Below are 24,608 nucleotides of genomic sequence, written 5' to 3'. Positions count from 1 at the left end.
GAAACACACAGACAACATTTAACTTTGATAATGGTGAATATACCATATTTTGTATAAAAGCCTTCCAGAGTGTACCTTTTTAATTTGTACTGAGGGTAGCCAGGGCCAAAGGTTGGTAACATAGAGTCATTGGGTGCCATTAAAACATATACAAATGTATTTTTGGACTCAAGACTTATTTAAGGATGCCCTGGCACAAGTTTAGACGAGTTTCACCATTGTTCCCAGTATAAGAAAGTCTTCTGAGTTAATTGACCCTTGGTCAATGTAATCCATATATATTTTAGACTTGAAAAAAACCATTTGGAGCTGGGCATGGTGGTGCACACCTTTAATCCCAGCCCTTGGGAGGCAAAGTTAGGAGGATTGCCATTGAGTTCGAGGCCACCCTGAGACTACATAGTGAATTCCAGGTCAGCCTGGGCTAAAACAAGACCCTACCTCACCCCCCCCCCAAAAAAAAACACATTTTGACATCTATGGTTCTTTTTCCTTATTATAGAATTAGAACTATTAGAGCTGAGGACAATATGTCTTAAGGCCTCACTTGTTTCCCCTTTTGGAAATAGGTCATTCATATATTTGAGGTATCTCTTTATCTTTGGTTATACATTTCTCTCTGAGTGTTTAAGACCAAGAAGATAGCCAAAATTTAATCAAGGGTTAATTTTGGAGGTCACTAATGGCTCTCCAATGGGGACTTTCGGGACTCAGGAGTAGCTTCTCTAATACTGGTGTTTTCTGTCTGTTAGGATGAGTCAGGGCCATGCTGGCCAAGTAGTTTTCCCTTCTGTGGGAAGCCAGCAGGACTAATTGCTCCTCAATTGTGACTTTTCTATTTCAAACTGTATCCCTATTTTTTTGTTGTTTCTGTATTTCTGTATCCTCCCTGACCATGAAGACAGGTGATTTACCAGGGGGCCAGTATAGAAACATCCCCTCATCTCCAGTGGCCTCGTGACCAGGAAATACAGGCCAAAATATTGGCCTTTTTGCCTCAATGATTCCAATTGGTTTTGGCTTCTACATAGGTGATTAATACACTTAGAAAGGAAGTTACATACTTGGATGTATGTACACATATAGCACATTTGATTGCTAAAATATATCTAGTTAAAGAATAGCATAAGAGCCGGGCATGGTGCCACACACCTTTAATCCCAGCAATTGGGAGGCAGAGGTGGGAGGATCATCGAGAGTTAATTCCAGGTCAGTCTGGACCAGAGTGAGACCCTACCTCGAAAAACCAAAAAAAAAAAAAAAAAAAAAAAGCATAAAAGCTTAAAGCCATTTTGTTGAACCTTTTAAAAATGTGGTTGTCCTGTGGCAGCACAGGCCATATCTAAAGCATGGAAATAGGCACCTCTTACACTTTAAATAAATATGTAATAGCTATAAATACAGACAAAACCTGTTACCAGTCTTGAAAACAATACAAATCTAAACAAATTAATTTAACCTAGAAATTGTCAGCAAAAGGACAAGACAGTATAAATAAACTCTTAGCACCTGTGTTTGAAAACACCTTTGATTAGGTCAGATGCCAATAACCCGGGGAACATTGGAAACAGAACTACAGAGCTTGAAATTATTTCTCTCAGATGAAGATCATTGGTTGAGTATGAGACTGTACCCTAAAGTAAGGAATATGTCTTAAGAGTTAAATTTGTTAGGCTGGAGAGATGGCTTAGTGGTTAAGTGTTTGCCTATGAAGCCTAAGGACCCTGGTTTGAGGCTTGATTCCCCAGGTCCCACGAAGAGTTAAATTTGTTAGGCTGGAGAGATGGCTTAGTGGTTAAGTGTTTGCCTATGAAGCCTAAGGACCCTGGTTTGAGGCTTGATTCCCCAGGACCCACATTAGCCAGATGCACAAGGGGGCGCATGCCTCTTTCTCTGTGTGTCTGTCACTCTCAACTAAATAAATAATGAAAAAAAAAACTTAAGAGTTAATTTTGTTATAAGCACTGGACTTGAGATGCCAGAAATGAGACAGTTACTTTACATATAATAGAACAGAATCTGATTATTGTTGAGCCAGAACAGCTAAGCTCTAATACAACTCTTGACAAATCTGTTTTGAAAGAGAAAACGCCATTTGGCAACTAATTTTTTTTTAATTTTTTTGTTTATTTTTACTTATTTGAGAGCAACAGAGAGAGAGAGAAAGAGACAGAGAGAAAGAGAATGGGCGTGCCAGGGCTTCCAGCCACTGCAAATGAACTCCAGATGCATGCGCCCCCTTGTGCATCTGGCTAACGTGGGTTCTGGGGAACCGAGCCTCGAACCGGAGTCCTTAGGCTTCACAGGCAAGCGCTTAACCGCTAAGCCATCTCTCCAGCCTGCAACCAATGTTTTTAGTTTAATCTTGATAGCAATCGATTTTATGTACCACAGAGCTTTTTATTAACAAAATAAGTTATGGGCAGGAGAGATGGCTTAGAAGTTAAGGTGCTTGCCTGAAAAGCCAAAGGACACAGGTTCTCCTCCCCAGGACCCACATAAGCCAGATGCACAAGGTGATGCATGCATCTGGAGTCTCATTTGCAGTGGCTGGAGGCCATGGTGCACCCATTCTTTCTCTCTCTCTTTCTCTCTCAAATAATTAAATAAAAATAAAATATTTTAAAAAAACATAAAATAATTTGTCTTACCCAGCCTTAAAATTGATAAAGCTTAGACAAGCTATCCCAACATATTTTACCTAACAGAAAGATGAAAGTTATCATGACTGAAATTAAATCACTTAAACCTAAGCAATTAAATCTAGTGATGACCACTTAATAGAATTAGCATAAATAAAACAGAAGCTATCTTTAAAGTCACAATGTCTCTAAGTATGAGTATCTCATCTTTGGAAATGAAACATTTATATATAAACCTTTATCTTAAGACTCAGTTTATCCAATAGTTAAAATCTTGACGAATAGAGCAACCTAATTTACTAAGAGTCTTAAGGCCAGATTTTATAACCCTTAAGCCACAACAAATTAGCATCAGCAAGCTGTTAATTAGTGAAGCTTTAGCCATAAGACTCAGTTTCTCTACTGGTTAAAGCCTTTACATGAAGTAAACATATTTTTTATTTTATCCAGTTAAATGTCCTTCCTTGAGCAACTTTCATTACCATTATGATCTCCTGGTGATGTCTATCCTTTTTTCTTTATCTCCCTTTCTAGCCCCTTTTCTTTTTCTTGGCTTCCCAACTACAATAAACAGAAGTTGCCACCTGGAACAACTGTTTTAAGCTCTTATCTGGTTCAGTTACCAATCTTCAATCTTTAAGTCTCTGGGGAAAAGTAATGAGCAATTCCTGTTCTCCCTGTATCATCTAAATGAGCCCAGTTTCTCCGGAGACAGGCTACCAGAGACTTTTAGGGTATCGTGGAAGGCAACATTCCCATCTGAAACAAAGTGGAGGAAAGTGAAGAGTCTAGAGTCAAGTTATGCCCAATCCTGGTTTGCATCTTCTCAAAGAAGGGGGGCATCACTCCGACCAGATTTGGGAAAAGAAATTAGAGCTTTTTTATCTCCTTGCTACAGGAATCTTCACCCAAATTTCCCTGTTTTCTCCCAAACCAGATGGGGACACATAGTGAAGTCTATGTGCCTCCAGGACAGGGAAGGTCCAGGACACGATAGCCATGCTCATCTTGCCTGGCCAGCTCCCAAGCCAAGTACCTGCAACATTCTCCCAGCCCTGTGCATCTTACATCACAGCATATAAGCAGTGCCACTGGAGACAGGCCCAAGTGTGAAGACTTCCACATCTACTCCTGTCTTGACAGCCTATACGCCCTTCTTGGGGAGGGTTTCCTAGGACCGCTTTCCCTTCTGTCAACCAGAGTTCCCATTCCCAGGTAGGAGGTTAGTTGGAGTTTTCATAGCAGAAGCACAAGGGTATGTATTCAACCTAACAGGTTAAAGTTATCATTATGACATCCATAGCAATAAGAAAAAACAAGAATACATTAGTAGCAAAACATTAAACCTTAGAAATCTTAAACTTAAAAGGGCCACATTCAGTTACTTTCCACCTTTTGTGAGTTGTCTCTCTTTCCTCAGTTCTCCAGGTGCTCTCTTTTTTTTTTTTATTTATTTTTTTTATTTATTTGAGAGCGACAGACACAGAGAGAAAGACAGATAGAGGAAGAGAGAGAGAATGGGCGCACCAGGGCTTCCAGCCTCTGCAAACGAACTCCAGACGCATGTGCCCCCTTGTGCATATGGCTAACGTGGGACCTGGGGAACCGAGCCTCGAACCGGGGTCCTTAGGCTTTATAGGCAAGCGCTTAACCGCTAAGCCATCTCTCCAGCCCTCCAGGTGCTCTTTTAAGGTGTGAGCGATGTATCCAAGAAGGGATGCCAGAAACTTTAACAGCAGTGGACGTTCAAAGAATCACAGTGTAGGGACCATTCCATCCGGGTTCGAGTGTATCAGTCTTAAAGTTGCAGGCTAGCATGGTGTCTCCCAGATGAAACAGGTGGTCAGGCAGATGAAATCTAATCAGGTGAGCAGCTGGACTTGAGAAAAAAATCTTATCCAAAGTCAGTTGCAATCCCTTTAAAGATTCTGATATAGGGGAGTCTATCAACAGTTCTTGATGTTCCTATGACATCGTAGGGGGGTGGTCTCCCATAGATTATTTCATATGGAGTAAAGCTTTCCCTGTAAGGGGTACATTGAGTTCTCAGGAGGACAAAGGGCAAGAAGTCTAACCAGTTACCACCAGTCTCAAGTGTGTATGCAGTTAAAATTTCCTTCAGGGTTCTATTCATCCTTTCTACCTTGCCTGAACTCTGAGGATGGTACATACATCTCAGTTTCCAATTTATAGTAAGAGCCTTTGAGAGTAATGGAGACAATTTGGTTGTGAAGGCCAGGCCATTGTTGGACCCCAAGCTTAAGGGCAGGCCAAATCTGAGAGTAATCTCTGTTATTAATTTCTTTATTGCAGTTTGAGCCATTTCCATTTGAGTTGGGAAGGCCTCCACCCAGCCTGAGATGGTGTTGACAAAGACTAGCAAGTATTTGTATCTATATAGCCCTTGTTTGATTTCAGTAAAGTCCATCTCCCAATATTCACTATTGACTTCTAGATCCTTGAAGGAGGATGTTCTTTTTGGCATTTACCTAAGCACAGGTCAAGCAGCGGTCTGAGATATTTTGGAGTATCTCTCTATGTCTTAGGAGACAAATGCATTAACTTATGCCGAGTGGCAGGGAGTAAGTATGCCTGTCTTGAGAAGGTGCTTGATGTGAACTTTTATACCCTCTTTAGCTTCCTGACTGAGGGGCTATTGCTTCACCTGGAGAGGTACAGCTCCTGAGGATAACTGGACAGCTGCTGGTGGCACATGTCTGGATAGTCCTGGTGGTTTGTCTTCTGCCCATACAGTTGGGACTTCCCTGAGTAGTTGCTCTCTTAATTCCTCTTCAGGCATTTGGGTAGGATTTTTGAGCAGGAGTTATTCCTCACTTAAGGGACAGGTATCCGTTAACATCTGGGCTGGATTTCCCAGTTGGAGCTCAGGTGTGTCCCCTGGGAATGATATAGTTGTCTGAAGTTTGTTTAGAAGATCTCTTCCCAAAAGGGGGAATGGACATTCAGGGATGACAAGGAACAAATGAGTTATTGTCCCATGTCCCAGGTCCACAGTTCATTCAGTGGCCCTTTCCCCCATTGTCCCTTCTTCCTCTATTGTTTGATTGGTGAGGGGCCTCAGAGGTTTCTGTAGTACTGAACATGTGGAGCCCATATCCACCAAGAATCGTTCAGGTTGGCCCCCAGTTGAAAAGGATACCAATGGCCTTCGGGGCCCTAATTTGAAAGACCCATAGCCCTGCTAATCTTCTGCTTTCGGACGGCCCATTTCAGTCCTTTTAGGAGAGCCTGTGGTACTCACCAAGAGACCTCCTACTTTCTTCTGTTTTATAGTCCCAGTCAGGTCTCCTTCTGCCAGAATATAGTCAATTGTTTCAGTTCTCTGCTCACTGGGTTGGGTGTCTATCTCAGGTATTGCTCTTTCAGCTTCAGTTACTATTCATTCCCTTTCTTCTATAGTAAAAAGGGTGCACCGGAGTTGTTGGTAGTCATCCCAGGTGGGGAGATGGTTAAAGCACACAGTCAACCAAGGAAGTCAGAGAACTTGAGTCTGTACTGAAAAGAGGATTCTGGTTTTTCCACTTGTACAGGTCAGTTGTAGAGAACGAACATAAACATAACAGTTATCAGGGGAAACTTCGAACGAGGTGAGGAGAGAATCTGGCACTTCTAGAGAGTTTTCAGAGATGTCAAAAGGTAGTCCCTGCTGGGTGTGCAGAGAATAAGAAATAGGTAAGGAAGGAGGTGAGGGATGAGGAGCAGAGGGGGAAGTAGAGAGAGGGGATTGGGGAAGAGGTTGAGGTAGAAGTAATGAAGGGTAGGGAGAGGCATACAGGGGGACAAGGAGATCCTCTTAGAAATATTTTAAGACTGGAGACTTAGGGATCTCCTGATGTTTTCTTGAGGGCTCAGAATGGTTTCTCCTTGTAACAACAAGAACTTGGCCTCTCTGGCCATTTCAGACCATACAAACCTTCATTCATGGAGGTGGATCTGAAGTTGCCTCTGCCCAAGGCAAAATATATCCAATTTGGTCCAGGTGGCCAGGCTTGCCAAGGGAAACGTTGGCCACTGCCCAAGCCATCTGGAGATTGAATGAACCAAAAGGTTCTGAGGTGACTTTGGGTAATGGTATTGTCATAATCTTGTTTTACTACAGAGGGATAAAGTTTGTCAAATTTTTTCAATATACTGTCTATGGAGGTGGCATATTTGCTAGTCTTATTTCCCATTCTGTCTGTCCATCCAGTCACCTTAAGCTAGGCACTAAAAGCCACAGAATCATAAAACACAAAAGGACTGACAAAAGACAGACAACAATTGAATAATATATGGGCACAAAAACCAAAACCAAGTAGACAATGCAACATCTCATTATTGCCTAAAACCAAGACCAACTGGACAATGCAAGCTTCACAATTGTTCAAAACTAAGTGGACAGTGCAATAACTTGCAATTTCCCTGGACAGAAGTGTGTCTGTGCCTTCTCAGACACCTTTCTGCCCCCAAGTGAGATCTCAACCGAGACCAAGTGTCATAGAAAAGAAGTCAATTGAGGCCTTCCCAGACTACCACTTGCTGGTTTCAATCTTGTGAGGTTGTTCACCTCAGCTGTCCATGGAGCAGAAAGCATGTCCCAGAGCCTTGGAATATCTTCAAGGTGTACATCCCCTGGGAGTGACACTTCCATCCTCAAGGCTCAGAAAGAAGGGTATACATTTTGAGTTTGGGCACGGGGTCTCTATCTCACTGGGGTTTATAATGTTTACCCAGAATTCATGAGAATTAACACCACCAACCACAAATTATGGTCAAATTGAAGCAAGCTTTTATTTTTGCACAGTGGAGCCAGATCAGTGGCTGTCTCCTTAAGGCAGGGTGCAGAGAGCAGTCACAAGTCAGCTTCTCAGACTCCTTTTATAGGGCAAAACCATAAAAATCACAGGGTAGGGGGTATTCAGAGGCAAGCAAGCATGGTGACAGAAGCCAACCAGCCATTACAGTTAATCTACTTTCAGGAACGTTATGAATACACAATCCTGAGAACAGTAACCAGGGAGCAATTTGTGGCCCCAGCTCAGACATAGAAACTTAGAGAAACAGAAACTTAACCTAGTCATTATATCGAAATGGCTCTTGCTGTTAAATTGGAGTCAGGTTGGCTCTTCGGTGTCCATAAACATCTTATTTGTTTGAAGCCCAAACAAAAGAGAAAATATCATGCACAGTTCAAATTAAAATTATGCACTTTTTTTTAACCAGGCAATTTAAAAGTCACATGATTTTAAATGTGAGGTCAGGCTATCACATTGGAACCTTGAATTGGAGATCCTCCTGTCTCACCTTCCCATGTAGCTAGGATACTAGGTCTGTGCTATCAGGCCTAGCTCATTTTACCTTTTTTTTTTTTAAATTTTTATTTATTTATTTGAGAGCGACAGACACAGAGAGAAAGACAAATAGAGGGAGAGAGAGAGAATGGGCGCGCCAGGGCTTCCAGCCTCTGCAAACGAACTCCAGACGCGTGCGCCCCCTTGTGCATCTGGCTAACGTGGGACCTGGGGAACCGAGCCTCGAACCGGGGTCCTTAGGCTTCACAGGCAAGTGCTTAACCGCTAAGCTATCTCTCCAGCCCTCATTTTACCTTTTATAATACCTGTATAAATAAATGGCAAAGATATATTTGTCATAGAACACTTTGGCAGAAAATCACAGTAGTTAGCAAACACCATCAAGCATGTCTTTCCCATTGGGTCTCTATTTCCCGAGGCACAGCATGGTTACCTCCCCTGCCCAGTTGACATAGCCACAGGCCTCAGCTCCACAGAAGGGAGGAGGCATGTGGCTGGGACCCAGGCCTGTTGGAAAAACCTTTCTAGCAAAATGCCTAGGCTTAGGGCATGGCTGGAGCATTTTAAGTCTCGCCTTCATTTAGACAGCCACAGACCCACAGTCTCTGCTCTGGATGTGAGGTCTCAAATCTCCAATTGAATTGCACCGAGGCCTGTGCTGCAGGATGGGTGGAGCTCACTGCAAGAATCAGAACTCCATCCTCCCACCCCCCACAGACAGCCATGTGTCTTGTGCCAAGTGTTATGCCCAGTTCTTGGCACCCCCAGTGACCACCAAGGAGAACCAAACACGTATGCAAGGACAAGGAGCATTTTTTAATATTCGGGCTTAAGCTCAGTCCCTTGACTTCACCAACGCAGTGGTTCCATACAGGGCCCCGAGTAGGGGAGGGTACAGTTTTTATTGGGATTTGAACATAGAAGAAGGGGTTGGGAACATGATTGGTTGATTTAAACAGTATTTTTCTGATTGGCTTGGGATTTTGGCCGGCAAAACTGAGGGCAGGACAGAGGTGGGAGCTAGGGGGACCCCAGGCAGATGAGGCAGTCTTCATTGTGATTGGCTGGGGCAGAAAGAGCAACAGGACAGGCCTCAGGCATGTCCTGGGCCTGTCTAGGCTAGGGGTGACTCTGGCCTTTGGGTGGGCACCTTCCCTAACCATATGTCAGGGCAGTTGCCTTCTGCCTAAACAGAAAACCTGAAAGTTAGGCCCAGCCAGAGCAGCACCTTACTGAATCCCTTCATGGCGTTAATTTAGTCTCTGGGTCTTTCTGGGTCTTTCACCAAGTGGCTTATAATGGGAAAATGAAAAAACCCTAGTATGGCCACGAGGCCTCTCCTCCTCAGCTCAGCAGAACCAGCTCCCAAGCTCTGGAGGAGTTCAGCCTTGGGCCAGAGCAACTCAACCAAGTGCATCTCCCTACAAAAGTTATGACCTTTACAGAAGAGCCCACCTGGCACCCAGTTTGACCCTAGGCAACAGCAACTTTCAATAGGGCTGCAACCCCAGCAGGGTGGAGCAGGTCTTGCAGAGAAGCCAAGGTAGGTAGTGTCCAGTCTGAAGAGAGGCCTCTCTGCCTATCTGGCCAATGCCAATGCCATTCATTCCCCCCAGCTTAACCAGAGATTGTGATCTTACCCTCCATGAAGAAGAGAAAGCAGGGCTGGAGAGATAGCTTAGCAGTTAAGGTGTTTGCCTGCAAAGCCAAAGGAACTCGGTTCGATTTCCCAAAACCCATGTAAGCTAGATGCACAAGGTGGCACATGCATCTGGAGTTCATTTTCAGTGGCTGGAGGCCCTGACATGCTCATTCTCTCTCTCTTTCTGTCTCTTTCTCTCTCTCAAATAAATTTAAAATAAAATATAAAAGAAGAGAAAGCAAGGCAGTTTTCCCAAAAGTGGGGAGAAGCAGTAGAAATATCCCAAGTCATTGTCACAGCCAGAAAACATGTTTCCCATTTTCTCCCAGAATAAAATAATCATAATTCTCCTTCTCAAGATCTCCTGGCTGGCTTGCCAACTGTAACGGGGTGCTGGGGTCCAGGAAAGTACAGAGCCAAGGAAAGGCACCTACATGGTTAGATCTCACATAGAGGGTCTGGAAAAAAAGCATGGAAAGAAAGAGAAAAGAAAGTTTAAGGAGCTCCTGCCATGTGGGGAGCTGGAGGGGATAAAGAACCCATGCAGAGAGTAAGGGATAGGGGGCCCTCCTGGAGGGGCCTGGGCTGGCTCAGCCCAGCTTAGGGAAAAACTCACCCAGAGCTGGAAGTTCCCAAGTGATCAGAGAGCCAACCCAGCCCTTGAAAGGGTATTTATGACCTCAGGTAAGTGGGCTGTCTTCTGGCTCAGGTGAACCAGAAGGACAGCTGGTTAGTTAGGGCTAGGACCTGTCTCAGGAAGAGATTAACCCTCTAGCCCAGGATAACCTGGAATTCACTGTGTAGTCTTAGAGTGCCTCAAACTACCCCTACCTCTGCCTCCTGAGTGCTGGGGTTGGAGCAACAGGAGCATGTGAAACTGCACGTGGATGTGAGGGTTCAGCAGAGCATGAGGCTACGGGAGGTTGCACCCTCCTGCACACTAAGTCCTCCTGCAGCCTCCCACACTTGCACCCTCACACACCCCTACAACCTCATACCCTCCTGCATGCTCACACCATCCTACAGTCTCGCACCCTCCTATACCTTCACACCTTATTGTGGTCTCACACGCACTGCAGAATCAAACCTTCCCACACCCTCCCATGCTCATGCATCCTCCAGCCATCCTACACCCTCACAGCCGCCTTCAACCCAACACTTTCTGGCAGCCTCACGCCTTCCTGAGGCTTCACATGGTCCTGAAACCACAAACCCTACTGCAGATTCACACCAGCCTGCAGGCTCACACCATCCTGCAACCACAAAGTGCCACACCCCCTGGACTCTCACGCACTCTTGTATCCTCACCATTCCACAGCCTCACACCCTCCTGCACCCTACACCATCACAACTTCCTGCCAGATCACACCCTCCTTCTGCCTCACACACTCCTGCACTCTCATGCCTCCTGAAACCTTACACCCTCCTTCAATCTCACAATGTCCTGAAGTCTCACACTCTTCTGCAGCCTCATACACTTTCGAAGCTCCCCACTGACCTGCACCTCACACCTTCCTAAATTCTTACAAACTCCTATGACTTCACACCTTACTGCAGCCTCACACTCCCCTGTACCCTCAAACCATCCTAGGCCAGCAAAACCATTTATAGCCTCACACCCTCCTGCAGCCTCACATTCTCCTGTAGACTCACACCCTCCTGTGGCATCACAACTTCCTTAGCCTTACATCCTATTGCACCCTCACATCTTCCTTTTCTCATGCCCTCTGGTGGAATCACGCCCTCTGGCAGAGTCACATCCTCAATCAGCCTCATATCCTGTAGTTTCACACTTTCCTGTGGCTTCACAATGATATAAAGCACCACGGAGTTTCTTGCTTTATCTTTCCAGGACCCATGAGGATCCGTGTCCCCTGGCACTGTGAGCTGACATGTCTGCTGTTCAGAGTCTGCGCATCCCACCACAGGCTAAAGAACTCCTGAACGCCTCCAGGAATTTGCAACTCCACTGCAGGCCAGCTCTGCCACCACTGAGCTGTAGAACTTGGCTGCAAGGCCCTTGTGCTTTCCTAGAGATGAGGACGCAATCACAGCAGTCCAGTGAGTTTATTGGACAGAGAACCTAAAAGATTCAAGAAAATCAAGTGTTCCCCAAGCCAACTACTTCCTGAGCACCAAGGCTTCATGGGCATGCAGTAGGGATCACACAACTCACTTCACCCATGAGGAAACTGAGGCCTGATAAGCAGAGCACCCTAACCAAGGTCCTGAGCACAACCATCAGCCACGGGTAGGGAGAATACTTTCAGGTCCACAAGTCAAGGAGGGGTACACATAGTCAACAGTGTGGGGAAAGCATGAACTGAAGAGGGCAGTCAGGAGCTGGTAGCCTGTCGCCAGCCAGTGTCCTGACCTTCCTGAAATAGTTTGGGCAACCAAAGACTCCAACTGGCAGAGGCATTCTGTGAGGTTCTAAGTACTACTGTACTTGAGAATGAGTGTCCTGCAGCCCTTCCTACATCCCCCTTAGCCTCATGTCCTCCTGCAGCCTCACATCCTCCTGAGTCCACACATAATCCACCCTCCGTTGGCCCTGATAGCTATTGTGGCCTCACACCTCCTGAAGCCTCACATCTTCCCGCATTTTCACACCTCCTGAAGCCTCACATCTTCCTGCATTCTCACACCTCCTGAAGCCTCACATCTTCCTGCAATCTCACACCTCCTGAAGCCTCACATCTTCCTGCATTCTCACACCTCCTGAAGCCTCACATCTTCCTGCAATCTCACACCTCCTGAAGCCTCACATCTTCCTGCATTCTCAAACCTCCTGAAGCCTCACATCTTCCTGCATTCTCACACCTACTGAAGCCTCACATCTTCCTGCATTCTCACACCTCCTGAAGCCTCACATCTTCCTGCAATCTCACACCTCCTGTAACCTCACATCTTCCTGCATTCTCAAACCTCCTGAAGCCTCACATCTTCCTGCATTCTCACACCTCCTGAAGCCTCACATCTTCCTACATTCTCACACCTCCTGAAGCCTCACATCTTCCTGCATTCTCACACCTCCTGTAACCTCACATCTTCCTGCATTCTCACACCTCCTGAACCCTCACATCTTCCTGCATTCTCACACCTCTGTAATCTCACATCTTCCTGCATTCTCATTCCTCTTCTATTATCACACCTCCTGAAACTTCACATCTTCCTTCGTTGTCACACCCTCCTCTATCCTCACATCTTCCTGCATTCTCACACCTCCTCAGCCTTACACCCTATTGCAACCTCACACCCTTCTGCAATGTCCCATCCTCCTGAAGCCCTCATGCATCCCTCCTATAGCTTCATAGTCTACTGCAGCCTTTCACCCTCCTATAGCTTTCTGCCCTCCTTAACCTCACAACCTATTGAGGCCTCACATCCTCCTGAGGTCTCACATGCTCCTGAGGTCTCACATCCTCCTGTTGCTTCAATATACCTTGCAGTCACGCCATTATTTGCTTCAGTCTCCTGCAATATTACACCATGCTGAGGCCTCATGCCCTCCTGTATCCTCACACCTGCCTGCTCCTAACACCCATCTACAGCCTCTTATGGCCTCAAATGCTCCTGTGACCTCACACCCTCATTTGGTCTCACATACTCCTGCAGCCTCACATCCTTCTGGGTATATGTATATATGTATGTATACATACAAGTGTACATATGTGTATGCTATCTAAATGTATATGAACATGGATGGATGTATATGCATATATGTTTATGCATGTGTATGTGTACATTTGTTGAGGATATGAGAATAAGAGAGAACAAAATGCAAAAGTTTTAGGGCTAAAGAGATGGCAGTTAAAGGTGCTTGCTTGACAAGCCTGACCACCTGGGTTCAATTCCCCAGTACTCACATAGGCCAGATGCACAAAGTGGCACTTGCATCTGGAGTTCCTTTACAGTGGAATGAGGCCATGGTGTGCCCATTCTCCCTCTCTTGCTTATAAATTATTTAAAATATATACCAAAAAGTTCAGAAAAAGAATAACCATACAAGTTAATTAAACCAAATGAAAAATAAGGAGAAATTATAATAAAGTAAAAATAAAAATATATTAACATAAGTCAAAGTTTATTCCTTGCTAAAATGTACACTCCCCTAGCCCCTAGATTTGCTTGGTAATAATAGTGTAAAGTATTTGATCTTTCAGAATACTGTCTCCCATTAGAGAAGAGTGACTTTTTAAGAATACTGGGCAAATATAGGGGTGTTTGGAGGAAAAGGAAATTTGTAATGTAGAAATCATAATGTTCTAGATTGTTCATTCTATTCAGTTACTTAATTCAAAATGGTGATATAATTACTGTTTAAATTATCACACTACATGTATACCAACAAAAGAATGCTACAGGGCTGAATATGAACTCAGTGGTAGAGGACATCTTTTGCATGTGTGAGGCCCTGGGTTCAATCAAATGAACTTTTCAAAAGTGTTAGTATATTTAGTCATTTTAAAAAATAACTCCAGGGCTGGAGAGATGGCTTAGTGGTTAAGCACTTGCCTGTAAAGCCTAAGGACCCCGGTTCGAGGCTCAGTTCCCCAGGTCCCACGTTAGCCAGACGCACAAGGGGGCGCACGTGTCTGGAGTTCGTTTGCAGAGGCTGAAAGCCCTGGCGCGCCCATTCTCTCTCTCTCCCTCTATCTGTCTTTCTCTCTGTGTCTGTAGCTCTCAAATAAATAAATTAAAAATAAATAAATAAATAAAAATAACTCCAGGGATGGAGAGATGACTCACAGGCTTTATATCCTCAAAAGGCAACCCAGAAGGTGGTGCATGCCTTTAATCCCAGCACTAGGGAGGCTGAAGTAGGAGGATCACTGTGAGTTTAAGACCACCCTGAGATGGAATTCCAGGTTAGCCTGAGCTAGATTGAGACCCTACCTCAAAAAACAAAAACAAAAAAAAAAAAAGAGCAACCCAGGTTCAATTTTTCAGTACACACATTAAGTCAGATGAACAAATTGACACATGCATTTGGAGTTGGTTTGCAGTGTCAGAAGGCCCTAGCATGCTCATTCTCTTTCCCTCTCCCTATGCTCTCTCTCTCTCTCTCTCTCTCTCAAGTAAAATAATGAACTACTTTAAAAGTTAAATGAAATGAAAAGCATTTGATATTGCTGGTAACTTAAACTGAACATCTTACTCAGATATTGCAAATTGTTCTGTGTACCGCTGATTCAAAAATCACAGAAACAGTGTTGTGGGGTCTGGCGTTGCACAAGTAAGACCACTGACCCACAGAGTGCTGAGTGAAAATCCGACGCGTTGGGACTGCACATGAGAAGTCAGGATCGCTGAGAGCAGCCCTGAACTGCTCGGAGTGTCAGCTTTTATTGGAGAAGACTACAAGATGTTTATTGCAAAAAATAAGATGGGAGTAAACCATAAATCACACAACACACACGTTACAGCTACAGCCATAGAAGTAATTTTAAACTTACAGGGTGCATTACAGCAAGGGCATTCCATTCTTAGAAGATTATAGCAAAAAATGAACTTGTGAACAGGTCTGTTGGTCAGTTACAGGAAGCACCTGGGGGGTGTGAGGTCCACCAGGATTCTCCAAATGTCCCCCTTATCTGCCCTTACGGATTTGGCTTAACAATGCAGGCCAGAGTTGTGCTATTCTGACCAGAAGAGTATCCTGTTTATCTACCATCCCAATCTCCTTTAGCAAGTGTTCATTCTATTTTTTCATATGCTCCTACAAGGAAGTGACTTCTATTTTTCTCTAAGCTTGATATAAAGAAATGTAGAGAAATATAACATCTTGCTCTCTTTACATTAGTTACCTAGTAAGTGATTGGAATACACTCATTTTAAAATATTTCATTTTAGGGCTAAAGAGATGGCTTAGAGGTTAAGGTGCATGCCTTCAAAGCCTAAGGACCCAGGTTCAATTCTCCAGGTGCCATGTAAGCCAGATGCACATGATGTGGCTAGAGGGCCTGACATGCCCATTCTCACTCTCTCTGTCTTTGTCTCTGTCTCTCCCTCTCTCTGTTAATAAATAAATAAAAATAAATCTTAAAATAGTTTTAAAAATATTTCATTTTATTATTATTATTATTATTACTTTTTTGGTTTTTCGAGGTAGGGTCTCACTCTAGCCCAGACTGACCTGGAATTCACTTTGTAGTCTCAGGGTGGCCTCGAACTCACAGTGATCCTCCTACCTCTGCCTCCTAAGTGCTGGGATTAAAGACATGCTCCACCACACCCAGCTTCATTTTAATTTTCTTTAAAGAAAAGATGTAGCTCTTAAGTTCAAGGAGATAAACAGAATCAGGCTGGGAAGGGCTTTGCAGTGATGCAGCTGCCTTTGAATAAAACAGGAAAGCAGCTCCTCACACAGATCTCTGGCAACCTCACACCCTCCTGCTGATGCACATCCCCTGCTGTCTCACACCCTCCTGTGACCTCACACCTTCCTAGGAGCTTTATCCTCTCCCAGGGCCTCACACCCTCCTGCAGCATCACAGCCTCTGGTAGTTCACACCCTTCTGTGACTTAACACTGTCCTATAGCCTGACAAACATGTAAAGCCCCACTGAGAGTCTTGCTGGGTCTTTCTATGACCCTTGGGGATCTGTGTCATCTGGCACTGTTACCTGCCTTCTTCTGACCTTGGAGGTATCCCATAATGGCCTAAAGACTCCCACTCCATCGCAATGAAGCTGCACCTCTGCCTGTGAGTCACCTTAGTCACTACAGAGGTATAGACATTGGCCCTAGGTCCACAAGCTATCCTGGGGATGAGGACACCATCACAGAAGCTGTAAAATTTCTGGATGGAGAACCAGATACATACAAGGAGTCCAAGTGTTCTCCACAACAGTCACATCCTGAGCACTCAGGCTTCATGGGCATGTCTTAGGGATTCCTGCTCGCACTTTACATATGAGGAAATGGAAGCTTAGTAAGCAGTGCTCCCTCACCAATGTCCTGAGCTCAACCTCCAGCCTTGGACAGGAGAAGATGCTTTAGGGTCCCTTGGAGCCAAGGAGCAGCGCCCCTTGTGGGCAGTGTGGAGTATGTGCAGCCTGCTTGGGGTAGTACACAAGGGGGAGCAGCACCCATCACTAACCACTGTCCCAGCCATCCTGAAGCCCTCTTCACTACAAAGACCTCCAGGTGGCCAGAGCCAGCCCATGAGGTGCAGAGCGCTTCTGCTTTTGAAAATGCAGGTGCTCCCCTACAGCCTCATGCCCTCCAGCATCCTTCCTGTATCCTAATGTCCTACTGTGCCCTCACATCTTCCTGAGGCCCCACATCTTCCAGTGGCCTCACACCATCCTTTAACATCATGTCCTCCTGCAGATACATATTGCCTGAAGCCCTCTTGTGGCCTCACACTGCCCTGTGGACTCAAACCTACCGGAAACTACATACTTTCTTGTGGCCTTAAACTCTCCTGTGCACAAGGTTCTGCGGCCTCACAGTCTCTTGTGACCCCACATCCTCCTCCAGCCTCACATTTTAATGCAACCTCACACCTTCCTGTGGACTCAACCCTGCTGCAGCCTCATATCCTCCTACTGCCTTGAATCCTCTTCCAGCCTCACACCCTACTGCAGCCTCACTCCTTGGGACTCCTGCAACCTCACATATTCCCGAAGTCGTACACCCTCCTACAACCTCACACGTCCTTATGCCTAACATCTCCCTCTGGCCACACACCCTGCTATGGCCTCACAACCACCTGCTGCCTCACACTATTTTGTGACCTCACATCTTTCTGCTGTCTCACACCTTCCTTCAGCCTCACCTTCCTTCAGCCTCACCACTTCCTGTGGCCTCACAACTCCTCCTGCAGCCCCTCATCCTCGTCCTCCTGGTTGCCTCAGAGCCTTCAGCAGTTACACATCACCTTCAGTCTCATACCCTCCTGTGGTCTCAAGACCTCCTGCAACCTCACCGCCTCCTACTGCCTCAAATGTTCCTGCAGTCTCACACTGTCCTGAGGTTTCACACCCTCCTGGCAACTTCATACACTCCATGGCCTCACACCTTTTACAGCAAAACAGCCTCCTGCATTGTCACAACCTCCTATGACATATGTCCTGTGGCCTGAAAAACATGTAAAGTCCCCATTGAGGTTCTTTTTGTTTGTTTGTTTTGTTTTTCAAGGTAGGGTCTCACTCTAGCCCAGGCTGACCTGGAATTCACTATGTGGTCTCAGGGTGGCCTCGAACTCATGGCAATCTTCTTACCTTTGCTTCCACCATACCTGGACCCAATTGAGGGTCTTGCTGGGACAGTCCATGACCCTTTGGGCTCTGTGTCACCCGGCACTTTTCCTGGTATTTCTATTGTTCTAAAGTTACTGTACCACCACCACCTAAAGACTCCTGCTCCATCATGATGCGCCCCTGCATGTGATCCACCTGGGCCACATTTTGAGAACCCAGGCTTCACAGGCATTTTTTAGGAATGCTTGCTCACTTTACATATAGGGAAAAGGCAGCTTAGTGTCCAGTGCTCCCTGACCAAGGTTCTGAACTCAATCACCAGCCACTGGCCAGAGAAGGCACTTCTGGGTCCATGGGGCGAGAAGGGGTGTCTCATGTTCGCAATAGTGGGAAGGTTCCACCTCCTGGTGGTAGGGCTGCAAGTGAAGGGCCAGGCCCCCAGCTAGTGTCCTGGCCATCATGAAGCTGGACCAGCAAGGATTCCAAGTGGCAGGAGCCAGAACATGACATGCTGAGCACTTCTCCTGCTAAGAATCTGGGTGTCCTCCTGCAGCCCTGTGCCTTCCAACATCCCTCTGAGAGGGGGATACAGTTAGGGTGACTGGACACCTGAAGGTTAAAAAAAGTCAGGAAAGTCTTCACTTGCTAGAAATCAGACATGATCTGACTTCTTATCTCTTGCCTAGTTCCCTAGACCTGTTTTTCCACAAACAACCAGGAGCCCTCCTAGGAGGGAGGTCTTCAATAGGACTTAAACATTGTGGTTGGTCAAGTTCAGCCCCCAGAACTTGGTGTCAGGGCTAACCTCTTCCTGAGACAGCCCCTAGCCTTAACCAGCCAGCTGTCCCTGTGGTTCACCTGAGCCAGAAGACAGCCCACCACTATAAGGATATAAATATCTTTGCAAGAGGAGGGCAAGCTCTCTGACTACTTGAGAACTTTCGGCTGTGGGTGAGTTTTTCTCTTGGCTGGGCCTGGGCTGGCTCTGCCCAGGCCAGCCCCTAGCCCTTAACTCTCCACATGAGTTCTTTATCCCCTTCAGCTCTCCACATGGCAGGAGCTCCTTGAACTTTCTTTCTCTCTTTTCTTTCCACAGTTTTTTCCCAGGCCCTCCATGAGGGATCTCTAGCCCTGTGGGTACCTTTCCTTGGCTCTGTTCTTTCCTCAATAAATACAATAATTTAATAACTACCCTTCTCAGTCTTTTTTATTCAATCCTTTGATTAAAATTAGAAATGAACTTAGGGTTTGGGGTTCAAGGACTTTCCTGGATCTCTAGCACCCCATTACACCTTCTGCAGCTTCATGTCCTCCAGTGATCTCATATCTTCCTGTGGCCTCATACCCGCCTGTGCCCTCCAAAGCTTCTCTAGCCCCCACATCTTCCTGTAGCCTGACACCATCATGGGGTTCTGATCCTCCTGTGGTCTCATACCCTTCTTTGGCAATATTCCTGAATGGAGGAACAAGTAGATTCAAGGAGACCAAGTGTTTCCCTATGCCTCTACTTCCTGAGCACCTTGGCTTCATGAGTATGGGGAGGCTTTACTGCTCTCACTTCACACATTGGGAAACTGAGGCCTAGTAGGCAGAGAACCCTGAACTCTGCAACCTCAACTCAACGTCTGACCTTGGACAAGAGAAGGCACTTTAGGGTCCCCTGAGCCAAGGAGTGGCACCCCCTGGAGGCACTGGTGGGAAGAAGCAGCCTGCTAGAGTTGGGACACAAGAGGGTCCTTGGGAGCAGCACCCAACCTCAACCACTGTCCTGGCCATCCTAAAGCCCCCTTCACAGAGAGGGCAGAGAGGGCCTCCAGTGACTAAAGCCAGACCATGAGGTGCTGAGCACTTCTGCTGCTGATAGTCCAGGTGTTCTCCTGCAGTCCTGTGCCTTCCTGCATGATTCCTGTAGCATAATGTTCTTCTGTGGCTCACATCCTCCTGTGGGTGCACACTTTCCTGTGACTACACACCATCCTGCAGCATTGTCTCCTCCTGCAGCCTCACACTTTCCTGTGGATGCACAAGGTTTTGTGGCATCACTACCTCTTGAGACCACACATCCTCCTTCAGCCTCCAATTGTCCTGCAGCCTCACACCTTCTTGAGGCCTCAACCATCCTGCAGCCTCACATCATCCTCCAGCTTCACCCCCTCCTTCGACCTCACATGTCCTTGTCCCTCACACCTGCCTCTGGCCATACACACTGCTGTGGCCTGACACCCTCCTAAGGCCTAAAAACCTGCTTTTGCTTCACACCATCCTGTGGGCTCACATATTCTTGATTCCTCACAACCTCCTGTGTCATCACAACCTCCTAAAGCCTCAAATCCTTCTGTAGCCTCACATCTACCTGAAGACCCACAACCACCAGCTGGGCTCACGTATTCCTATAGCCTCACACATTCCTGTGGTTAATGTATGACATAGCATCCTGTGGCCTCACACCATCCTGAGGACTCAAATTTTCCTGCTGCCTCCTCTGGTAACTTCACATCCACTTGAAGCCTTACATCCTCTTGCTGGGCTCACATCCTCCCATAGCCTCACACACTCCTGCAGTCTCGCACCTTCCTATGGCCTCACGACTCGTGCAACCTCATACACTCATATTGCCTCACATCCGCCTGCAGTATCACACTCTCCTGTTGCTGCACATGTCCTGACAACGTCATACTCTCCTGTAACCTCTCATCTTCCTGCAGCCTCACAGCCTCCTGTAGTGTCCTTCTGTGGGTTAATATTGTCGTATGGCCTGAAAAACATGTAAAGCCACGTTGAGGTTCTTTCCATGACCCTGTGTGTTCTGTGTTGCCCTGCACTGTTACTGGCATTTCTGTTGTTCTGTGGTACGCTGTATACCACAGCCTAAAGACTGCACCTCTACCTGTGAGCCACGTTGTTGCCACGGAGGTTTACATTTTGGCTGCTAGGCCCACAAGCTTTCTTGGGGATAAGGATACCGTAGCTGCAGCCATGAGATAGCTGAATAGAGAATCAGGTCTTAGGAATTCCTACTTTCAATTTACATATAAGAAAATGAAGACTTAGTAAGCGGTGCTCCCTGACCACAGTCCTGAACTCAATCACTAGCCATGGGCTGGAGAAGGCACTTCTGGATACATGGACCAAAGTGCAGAGTCCCATGTAGCAGCAGTGGAAAGGCTCCACCTGCTGGAGGAAGGGCTGCAGGGGAGGCTGGGTGCGGTGTCAGGCCCCCAGCCTGAGTTCTGTCCATCCTGAAGCTGGGCCAGCAAGGTCTCCAGGTAGCAGGAGCGAGAACATGAGGTGCTAAGCACTTCTGCTGCTAGGAATCCGGGTATTTTAAATAAAAACTAAACTGTGTGGTAGTGCATGCCTTTAATCTCAGCACTTGGGAGGCAGAGGTGGGAGGTTCACCATGAGTTCAAGGCCACCCTGAGACTACATAGTGAATTCCAGGTCAGCCTGACTTAGAGTGAGACACTACCTTGAAAAACCAACAAATAATTATTAAAAGGGAAGAGACAGCCTAATGCCTATTACTGTAAGAGGCAATCCTAAAACAGCAGCCAGACTGCAAGGTACTTTGCGGAGGTGGTGACAGAAAGACAGTGGTGCTTTCACTGCTAGCCACAGAATCTTATCAGATGGTGGTAGATATTGAGGAGACTAAAACCCATTAAAGTGCTAAAATTAAGAGATTGGTTAAATCACATCACTAAGTAAGACATGTCTAACATGCCCTCCAAGTCTCAGGGACCATTGCAGAGCAGGGAGAAGAAAGAATGTAAGAGCTACCGGTGGGAAGGACTGGTTTGGGGCACTGTCTTCCAGACATGAATTGACCAGTGCATATATGATCTCACAGTGAAAGTCATTGCCCAAACAAGGCTTTCATAATATCGAGCCTTTCAGCCTTTGACTTAGAGGATAGAGGAGAACAAAAAGAATGAGGACTGGGAGAACCTATTCAATGCCCAACTGCAGGGCATGCAGTATAGCTGATCAGAACACCAGATCCACAGTGCTACACAGAGGGATGGAGGTGGGCACTCAGCATTGGTGAGATTGGAAGCCACCCCAAAAAGTAACTGGGCCTACTTACACAAAGGCAGGTACATAGGCCGGCACTGGAAATGCTAATCTATCTTTCCATGTCAGGGCCGGTTATGTGTTACATGTTCATGGTTGGCTTTACCATTCTTAAGCAGGCTGTATTTTGGGGGTTGACTGTTATTGCCTTTGATGCTCCCTAATCTCATAGGGCTTTTGTCTTTTTCTTCTGTCATTACTGGGGCCAGGGTTTCACTCAGCCACAGGCTGACCCGGAACCCATTTCAGAACAGAAATCTCAACCTCCCAGTTGACAGGATGTAGAGCAACACACAGCCTTAGGGACTTTGGCTTTATAAGGTTATCTGTTTGTTTTAATCCCCACCTTGCATAAATACTCTGTGCTATTTTTGATTGAATGTCTATATTACAAAGTTGGATTTTAGAATTGCCAATAAATTGCTCCTGCCAGACAAACTCAACACCTAGGGTTACTTCTGCTGTTTTCTGGGCATACAAAGCTCTTGTATGCCCAGAAAACAGCAGAAGTAACCCTAGGTGTTGAGTTTGTCTGCTTTTCAAGGATTCTGGTAGGCTGCGCAGGATCCACGCAAACTGTTCACCTGGAATATTCTGAAGACCATAGCTCTGGGCCAGATGCTGTCCTTGTGCATATGTGGGACAGCCATCACCAGCCAGTACTTGGCAGAGAAGTACAAGGTGAACACCCCCATGCTTCAGAGCTTTATCAACTATTGCCTGCTGTTCCTGGTTTACACGCTGATGCTGGCTTTCCACTCAGGCAGTGATAATCTGTTAGAGATTTTGAGACAAAAATGGTGGAAGTACATCCTGCTGGGCTTAGCAGATGTGGAGGCTAACTACCTGATTGTCAGAGCATACCAGTACACAACTCTAACCGGCGTCCAGCTGTCGGATTGCTTTGGGATTCCTGTGCTGATGGCTCTCTCTTGGTTTATTCTTCGTGCAAGATACAGAGTGATCCACTTCATCACTGTTTGTCTGTCTGCTGGGCGTAGGAACCATGGTTGGTGCAGACAAATTAGCAGGGAGAGACATCACTCAGGGAGTGATGAACTGATTGGTGACATCCTGGTCCTGCTTGGAGCTTCCCTGCATGCTGTGTCTAATGTGTGTGAAGAGTACATTGTGAAGAAGCTGAGCTGACAGGAATTTCTAGGAATGGTGGTCTTATTTGGAACAATTATCAGTGGCATACAACTACTGATTTTGAAATATAAATACATTGCCAAAATTCAATAGGACTGGAAAGTTTCCCTGCTGTTTGTGGCATTTGCTGTCTGTATGTTTCGCCTGTACAGCTTCATGCCATTGGTGATTAAAGTTACTAGTGCCACTTCTGTCAACCTGGACATCCTGACAGCCAACCTCTACAGCCTTTTCTTTGGACTTTTTCTATTTAAGTGTAAGTTTTCAGGACTGTACATCCTGTCGATTACTGTCATCATGGTGGGCTTCATCCTATACTGCTCCACCCCGACGCGGACAGCAGAGCCAGCTGAAAGCAGTGTGCCTGCTATTGCCAGCATTGGGATTGACAACCTGAGACTGAAGCTTGAGGAGACTGGACTTCCGGAGACCCTCTCTGCAGCCTTGTAGCTGGAGAAGACAGCCCATGGGGTGCTGAGCGAGCGGAGCCTGTCTACTGCCGACAGGGTGCTTGGGGGAACCATCAGGCTAAGGGAACACTACTACATTGGACTGCGTCCAGTGGAACCAACCCATGGAACCCAAGTAGAAATACCAAAACAGAGCAGAACTCAAGGATAGGATGGTGTTTCTTGTGTGTTGAGGACCAGTACATTCTTGTGCCGGTGAGACAAGGTGCAGCTGGGGGTCTCAAAGGTACATGTGGGAAGGCAGGGCTGTTCCCGCAGTCCGGGGTAGGTCTAGTTCAGGAGGTGTCTGTGCAATGGCATTACTCTCTTGGAAGCTTTGTTTTCTCCTGCTGGGACAGGCCTTCTGGCCTTTAGTAATAGGTGAAGCCTAGTTCCTGATTGCATGTGGTGGAGGAAATGGAACAGCAACACTTGGGAAGGCCTGAGATAGAAGTGTGAATAATGTGAAATGATTACTGGAGTGCAATAATCCAGGAACCCTCTCCCGATTCAGTTCTTTGTTGAAATATTTATCTTGATCACTCACTGCTCCCCAGCAGCAGCCACATCTGCTCCTTCCTCCCAAGTTCCAGAGCAGAGTGCTCTCAGTGCCGGTGACAGTGGACACCACGTTTTCAATCTCACACTGTACTTTCCAAGATTTCTCTGAGGAAGGACATGGATAATATCCCTAAACATAAATTCTCGTGACTCCAAGGCTATCCCTACTTTCTATCACTAGTTCAAAATGAAAACACAAATTTAATAATCACCCAGAGAAGACCATGCCATGAGCTCTGGAAGCCATCGGTTGTTAGGAGGATACCATCCTGTTTCCTACCAGACAGTTGTAATGCTCTGAGGTGTTTACAGAGCTGCTTCAGTGCAGTGGTAACGTGTGCAGTCAGTGTAACAGCCACGTTCAGAGAAGTCCATGGAAATTTTTTGTAAAAAATTGGGAGTAAATGTTCATATTATTAAAAGATTTAAAATTTAAAAAAAAGAATAATTTATTTCAAGTTCTGAAAAATAACAACTTTCAACAAGATTACTTTATCCAGCAAACCTACCCTTCCAAATTGATTGAGAAATAAGGTCATTCTACAACAAAAACAGGCTAAAGGAAT

The 24,608-nt window shown here is 46.0% G+C and overlaps 1 pseudogene; it reads left to right on the top strand.

The window, feature by feature from the left end:
- The first annotated feature begins 7,732 nt into the window (after nucleotides 1–7,732).
- Nucleotides 7,733–23,482, top strand: LOC101596373 (annotated as a pseudogene).
- Nucleotides 23,483–24,608: the final 1,126 nt, after the last annotated feature.

This window comes from Jaculus jaculus, chromosome 14, assembly GCF_020740685.1.
Source record: "Jaculus jaculus isolate mJacJac1 chromosome 14, mJacJac1.mat.Y.cur, whole genome shotgun sequence".
Classification (NCBI taxonomy): domain Eukaryota; kingdom Metazoa; phylum Chordata; class Mammalia; order Rodentia; family Dipodidae; genus Jaculus; species Jaculus jaculus.
This window is presented reverse-complemented; position numbering and strand designations above follow the sequence as displayed.